This window comes from Cupressus sempervirens, chromosome 3 (assembly GCF_028749045.1).
Source record: "Cupressus sempervirens isolate cs-2001-9-10 chromosome 3, ASM2874904v1, whole genome shotgun sequence".
Taxonomy (NCBI): Eukaryota; Viridiplantae; Streptophyta; class Pinopsida; order Cupressales; family Cupressaceae; genus Cupressus; species Cupressus sempervirens.
In genome coordinates this window covers 982,347,229-982,355,228 of record NC_143120.1, presented here as the reverse complement: position 1 = coordinate 982,355,228, position 8,000 = coordinate 982,347,229, and the positions used below count along the sequence as shown (strand labels likewise).

Sequence of the window (8,000 nt, the reverse complement as noted above, 5' to 3'; positions counted from 1 at the left end):
GGCCTAGACTTATGGTTAATATGATCCAATGGAGAGGCAACGCAGAATCTAAGATGGGGTAGGAAATAAGAGTTAGGTGAGGCATAAGGGGATGAAAAGGAAAAGGGCTCAGGGCTCCTTGGTTGGGCCTTGATGGTCTGATCTGCAGCACTATTCGGGAAGAACCCCATTTTCTACAAAAATAGAACATTCGTGTTAAAGCCTAAATACTTAGTGAGGTTGAAAAACCTAATTTGGCTATCTAGGGTAGCCACAGAGAAGATGATAGGGTGATAACTGCGAGCATCCGATGGGAGGGAGGGCCAAAAAGAATTGAGTCTGAGATGTCTGATAGGCGAGCCTTTATGCAATGATTGCTATAGTCCAAAAATAGAGATTCTTCAGAATCCAACGGTACACGTGTGGCGTACTGACAATTAGAATCGGAAGCCAATTTTAGTCGGTTACATGCAGCATAGCCAATTAGAATCTTTTACATGCAGCATAGCCAATTTTAGTTATGTTTTTCACCATTTTAGTTAGAGAGATGAGCAGGGAAGTAAAGATGAGCATCAGAGGTCAGTTATGAATTGGGGAGAAAATAAAATAGGAGGAGATTATGCTTTTGGGGGATATCAGTGACTGGACAAACAATTGGAGCAGGTTCTCTCTTTGTCTTTTGAGTACTCAAAATTGAGTTGTTTTGATGTATGGAAGCTTGAATTAAGTAGTTGTCGTCGCATTCTAAATTGGAAGTTTGGCGTATGTGGTAGTTTTTTTTTTTTCGATACAACTGCAACTTGTTTGTTTAATTGTTATAACTATTGTTTGTTCATTAGTTCTCTGGTTTTAGCTCATTTGTGCTTCATCATAGGCTTTAAGTCTTGTTTCTTGAATACTAATTTTGATCTATCTATTCTGTAGCTATTTTAAGCAGCTTTTCTATTTCTATTGTAGTTTAAAACCAATCACAAAGAAACAACATGAAATTATATAAACACTAAATAACTGCTTGATATTTGGAAATGCTCATTTAGATCCACAACCTCCCTCATGCATGTCTCTTTTAAGCTCCAGGAGCAGCATCTGTGAGCTTCCCATGCAAATACCCACCGCATTCCCAAGCACAGCATCTGTATCAACAACCCTCTTGCATGCATAGTCTATCTGATCTGAACCAACAGGCTTCCTGCCATTTACATAGTTATACAACCATGAAACACCCAAAAACACTACCACCCCAAAAACCCCAACAGAAAAAAGCCCTGCAACTGCAACAAACAGCAGGGCTCCAATGGGTATCAATAAAGGGCTTAAAAGTATCAAAACAGGAGCCAAAACAGCCAAAACTATTGCAGTTAGCCCCGTCATTAACAGCAGAATAGCCCCCAATATGACCAGGCCGGCTGGAGACAAAATTTGCTGGGAATTTGGTACGTACTGAAGGATTTTATTCCTCATCCTCTCATATCTTTCACCCATCTTTTTGAGCTATACAACTCTTCTTCTTTTTTAGCAGATCTGGGCTTCTTCGATCTTTTGTTGTAATTGTATAGTGAATTCTTAGGTTATATAGTTAGATGCGGAATTTGAGGCATGAATGGAGAAGAATTTTATGTTAAGTAACTTGGTGCATACAATATGGTGCATTTGTGAGGGGAAAGGATTCATTCCCGTTGGGTACGGGGTGTAATTTGTATTTAGAAACAACACTAATATCTAGAAAGGGGACAAAGCGTTGTCTAATTTGTATCATTGGCACCGTGCATGGATGAATGCTGCCACCATTGTCGGATGGTATTTAAATTACAGTGGTATTTTCGATACAACTGCAACTTGTTTGTTTAATTTTTATAACTATTGGGTAAAGTAGACTTGTGAGCCGTAACAGGGCTACATTAGGTATAATAGGTATGATTGATCTTACATTGCAACGTGACTCGTATGACATTACACTCGAACACAATGAGAAGTCGTTGAGTCGGATCAAGTTTAAAGAAGCATTATCTGCATCCACATGCGACATTTATTAGTTGATAGGCATATTTGGGGGAATAGTGCGTTGCATATCTTTCTAGGGAATGAGCTCCCTCCAATAATGCTTTACAAACACCACAAGGTTTGATAATGTGATCGAGGCTAAGGACAAATGACTTGGCTTCTTGAGAGCTACATGATCAGATAAACTTTTATACAAGGTTCCCAATATTAACCAAAAAAAAAAAAAAAAAAAAAAAAGGAGCTATCTTCCTTATAAATTTATATCATTGACTAAATTTCAAAGAAAGAAAAATATAATGATTTTTTTTTGAAATTTTCACCATTTGATCTTTGTATATTTTGTAATTGAAACCAACAATTTTTTTGAGAAAATTTTGTTGTGTTTTCAATGACTCTGAAAAAGAATCACGTTTGACTTTTTTTTTGGTCTTTGGTGCATTTTGTCTCGAGATTAGCCGGTGCCAAAAAAACTACGTGAGAAGACATATTGATTATGTTATATAGACATTAATTATATATATTTTTAATGATGATTTATTTTTTACTATACGAGTCATGAATAGTACTCTTTGGAGGTATAGCATAAAATTCTAGAAGAAGATAGATCAAGATTGACTTATCAAAGTTTCTTTTGGAGTCACTTTGCATTAAATTGTAAGTTCAATTATTCTAAATGTAATTAACTCGCTTGAAAGGAAAAAAAATGTACTTTGAACAAAGTACTTCAAATGTCAATTTGGATTAAATGAAAATATTTTGCACAACTCATTAATTAATGCTTAGATTTATTCTTTTAAAAGTTAACTTGTTATTTGTAGATTAGATTGTATATAAATTTGGTATCATCAACATTTCAAATCACATCATCTAGATGGAAGGAGGCGTTGAAACTCTCTCTCATCCTAACAAAAGAGTGTGATTATCTCCTTAAAGAAATATTGTAATTAATTTATCTAATCACATTTTATAATCCATCATCATGTTGACAGAGAGTTGTAATATCCCCTTTCACTGTGCTAACAAATCATTATATACAGGAAGATACCCAGTAGTTGTTATAGCTGACTTCGCACCCTCAATCGAGGAACCCAAACAATGTCAAAATTTCTATTAAAAAAATCTATTGTTCTCACACACAACTTAACTGCTTAAATCTAAGGTTTTAGCTTCTCGTCAATAACGATGCACTCGATAGGAGGCATTATACACAAAAGGGGCAAAAAGTGGTCTAATAAAAGTGTTCACCAATACTTGACCTCCCATTTCACTAATCATCATTCATTCAATCACTAAGAGTGGTTCACATAATTGTCTAGTAGTGCTTCATAAATCTCCACTGGTGGCTCACAAATCTCTAGTAGTGATTCATCAATCACCAATAGTGGTGCACAAATGAGCCAATCATGGAACAAGAAAGGCATAAAAAGCCAAAAAACAACCAACTACAAGGATATAAATGATCCACTACTGGTATACTCAACAATTGAAACCAAGTGAACAACTACTAGACTCCAATTGACTAAGAAAGTTGTAACATCTAATTGAATGAACCATGATTAGACCCGAAACTTTTATCATAATGAGAAATGACAAAAGAAGAGAATTGTGATTTCTCATTTTATCACAATGACTAATCAGAAAATAAGAAAATTGTAATGTCTCCTTTTTGTGCAAATTCGATCGAAAGCACTTGATAATAGAAAAACTAATACACAATCTAATTCACAAATAAAACTAGAATTTTGGATCGATACTATCTTATTGATTTCTATTATACATCATCATAATTTGACTTGAAGATTAAAAACAAATCAGGTATTCTGCAGCAGGAATAAAACTTCAAGTTGATCAAATAACCAGCTTGTTAGATAAACCATCCTTTTTATTTATTGCATTAGGGAAAAAAAATGGACAGATCTATATATTTTTGCATCTTAATTATATGAAATTTTTATTATAAATAAAATGCTTCTTAGCAGTAGCAGAGTTTTAACCATGCTATCCACAAGATCTCAGCATTTTCAGTTCCAATTTATTTGCAGTTTCAATCATATGTTTTCAATCAGTATCCAATTTTTAACAAGTTAAACCTATCATTTTCTTTAAAATCTATAACTTACTTTTCCTAATTAGCAATTATATTTTATTCTTAACATATCATTATATTAAATTGAATGTTTTATTGAAACATTTGGTAATTATTTATTGAAATAATTGATAATTATTTTTTAATATATGATTGAATATTTTGTTAATATATTTAATTTTCTTTGTATTTTTAAATATTATTTTTCATCTTACTAATGAGTTTTTATTGTTTTAAATGAATAATGCAGATAAATATAAGTTTGGTTTTACTTTTATATAGGTACTCTCCCTTTCCTCTCAAATAAATCTTATTATTATATATATTACATATTGTTTATGATGGGAAGAGTTAAGCTTCAGATCAAGAAAATAGAAAGCAATACAAACAGACAAGTTACCTATTCCAAGAGGCGAAATGGACTTACGAAGAAGGCCTATGAACTCTCTATTCTATGTGATATTGATATTGCACTTATTATGTTTTCGCCTTCTGGAAAACTCAGTCATTATTCTGGAAAGAAAAGGTAAGCTCTATTAGAACCACTGAATAACTTGTGTTTTTAATGTCTACGTTGCTTCTATAGATAGTTTTATTTACTAAAGAGATTTATTTCATATGTTGTATATTTAAGGAACACTTCAAATATGGTGAATATGCTTTGGATTATGTATAGTATTTCATATGAAATAAATGCCTAGTATTAGGGGAATTCTCAATTAAAGTTCATTCTATTTTATTTTATACTACAATATTAAATTTTCATTTTGTTTTTAGATTGACAGAAGATGTTATAGCTCATTATGTTGATCTACTAGAACATGAGAGAGGAAGGTATGGAATTTTTGCAATATCTTAAAAAGATAAAAATGAAATTCATAATATTTACTTTTACATTTCAATTTATTTTTTTACATATAATATGCTCACTTCAATTCCAATATTCTTGTATCAAATTACTCATTTAATAAGATAGATCTTTTACAAAGAATAAATATAAAATTTCATTAATCTTAGTTATAAGTTGTCTATGAACAAGATTGCTCCATTATCGCACTTATATGAAAGTTTGATTAGACAATTTGTATACAAATGTATTGCAATTCACAGTAATATTATACCCACTTTCTTTTAGCTTTTTCACCTACATACCTCTAATAAGAATAAGTTTTGAATAAAATTATGTTCATGTTTAGTTTGGTTTTATAACTAATATTTTTGTCATATTTGTTCTCTATTTGGTATAAATTCTTTGAAATACGACAAATATACAGGCTTCAAAATCAAAAAGTAAGTCTCAATCTACAATTTTTAGTTTAATTTTTCTTCTTTCTGGTGTAATTTATTTTTGTGAATAATTTATTAATGTAGAAACCAAATCTTAGAATTAGACATAAATAAATGTTATTTTATGATATGTCTTAGCAGCTTTTAAATGAAATATTGAAGAAATTGAAGAGCGACAATGATTATGCCAATCATTTATCAAGGTCTTTTTTAAATTTATCTATTATTTTTGTACATGTAGTAAAACCCTTTTTACTAAGTAATATCTTACTAATGAGTGTTTCTACATTCTATCCATGACTATGCATTATCATCAACAGCTCAGGAAACATTCCAAATGTTGAGGTATGCTTGATTTCACCATCATAAAGAACAATGATTTCTATTTTTTTAAGTCATGATCCAATTTTGATATATAATTATTATGATAAATTTATAGGAGATTCAAAAAGAAATTAATACATGGAAATTGCAACTATTGAATGCAGAATCAACACTAAGGTAGAGTCTCTTACTTAATCTGAAGTAATATTTTTTCCATTAAATTATACTACATTGTAATTTAGTACATTGATCTTAAAAATATCTAAACATGTGCAATTACTGATATGAAAAATATGCATTAACGTTTTTCAATGATTTCACTGTTCATATCAATGCTACCTATACTTTTATTTAATTTCCAATCAAATTATCCCTCCCTTTCTATGAAATCCTTCGCTCTGTAACCCTCCCCTTCACTAAAATTACAAAAATAAAAATTGAAAATCATACTGTTACTTTCTGTATAAATCAAATGCCCAGGCAGTATTTGTGGGATCTTAAAGAACTATTTTTTATTTTGTAAAGAACATAAATATGAAAAAATTATATAAATATATTGAAGTTTCATATAATATTTCATTTTTTTGTTTTAAATTTGCAGGTGTTTGAAAGCAGATCCTAATATGATAACTTCAGTACAGGATGCAGAGTATTATGAGAGAGTTCTGGAAGAATCCTTAATTAAAGTTCAACTTAAAAGGGTAAAGAACTCCACTTCTATTTCATTAAATGTCTTTTTGTAAACATATCTTACAAATTTTAATATTAAAAAACCAGTATAACAATTAGTTTTGATAATTATATCATTTTCAAATTCTAAGAAAATTATAATTTTTTCAAAACAAATTTGAAATATATTACAGAATTTTCTTGAACAATCTGGCATAGTCTCATATGGCCAAGCTAACATCCATGGTCAATCAAATATGCAGGTATGTTCCATTTGTGAGAAATCATTTTTTTTTTTTTTTAAATAATATTTTCCATATATCAGTGAAGATAAATTTTCATATAGAGATAACTTATTGAATGCCAAAACTTTTCTCTCCATTTTTTTCTCAAAATTTACATGGCCAATCAAAATATACAGATATGTTTCATTTGAGCAATGCCCAAAAATTTTCTTTTGTCATATCTAATGAATGGAATAGACTAGCTAAACTTTAAAAATGTTTCATACTAATGTGCATTAGAAATAGATACATTAATCGATGATAAACTATTTTGTTAACTATAAATTTTAATTTTAATTATATTGATATCTACAGCCACAAAATAATTCAAGTGAGAGTCAAATGTTAAGCCAGATATCACAGAGAGACCAAAACTTTGTAGATCTTGCCAATACTGATGGCATCTTTAGCATCAGGTATGTCTTTAAAACTTGTGTTATTCATGGCAGTGATAAATGTTTACAAATATTTTGACATTGAATAAGTGTTTGGCTTCTTGAAATAAAGGGACAGTGGGGGAGAATGCATGGCTACAAAAATTTATCCATCCCTTCAACAAGGCAGTGGAAGTATGCAACTTGGAAATCATGCAAGTGAATCCAATATATCACATTTGAGTTATTATAATCTCCCTGTTGAAGACAACAATAGTGATGAGCATGTTGAGCATGATATGGTGGGAAGTGATTATGGCTCTACAATGATATTCTCATCCCAATGGCAATCAACATATGGTGGACTTGATGACACCTTCATCAATGATGTAATGTATTGATATGCATGATTATAATGTTTTTGTTGACACTTTTGAAAACTATATTAGATTTATTTTTCCAGAAAAGATCTTAAAAATATTTCAAACAACTGTAATTAGTTTCAAACATATCTTTTTCATTGCAATTTTTTGTTTCAATTATTAGTTCATGTGCCAATTTTTACATTTTGACATTTCAAACTATCAATGAAATTGCAATATTAAATTCTATTACGCAAAGTTACAATAGTTAATACTTATTTCTTATAATTTAGAAAAGCAACTTTTTCTGATTTTTGATTCCTTGCAACAGACGAAAAAAAAAAATGTTTGAAAAAATACCAATTTTTTAAACAACATTTGAAGCCTCTGAGTTTCCTATTCTTCTTGACATGCAGATTCATCAAAACAAACTAAATTCATGTGTATATCCATTAATGATGCAGTTTGGTGGTCTATTTTTAATATTATTCTTTAAAGTTGTTTATGCTATTATTTTTCTTCCATTAATTTCAGAGTAGGGCTAATTTGTTTACACCCAGAGAATCCAAAATGTTCATTTTAAATTTACTGTTCCATTGCAATTAGGGTTTCTTAAAACTAAGATAGTGCAAAT

The 8,000-nt window shown here is 30.2% G+C and overlaps 2 pseudogenes; one reads left to right on the top strand and one right to left on the bottom strand.

Moving 5' to 3' along the window:
- Nucleotides 1-1,045: 1,045 nt before the first annotated feature.
- On the bottom strand, nucleotides 1,046-1,641 carry LOC149570043 (oleosin pseudogene; annotated as a pseudogene).
- Nucleotides 1,642-4,407: 2,766 nt separating this feature from the next.
- Nucleotides 4,408-7,397, top strand: LOC149570042 (agamous-like MADS-box protein AGL66; annotated as a pseudogene).
- The last annotated feature ends 603 nt before the right edge of the window (nucleotides 7,398-8,000 follow it).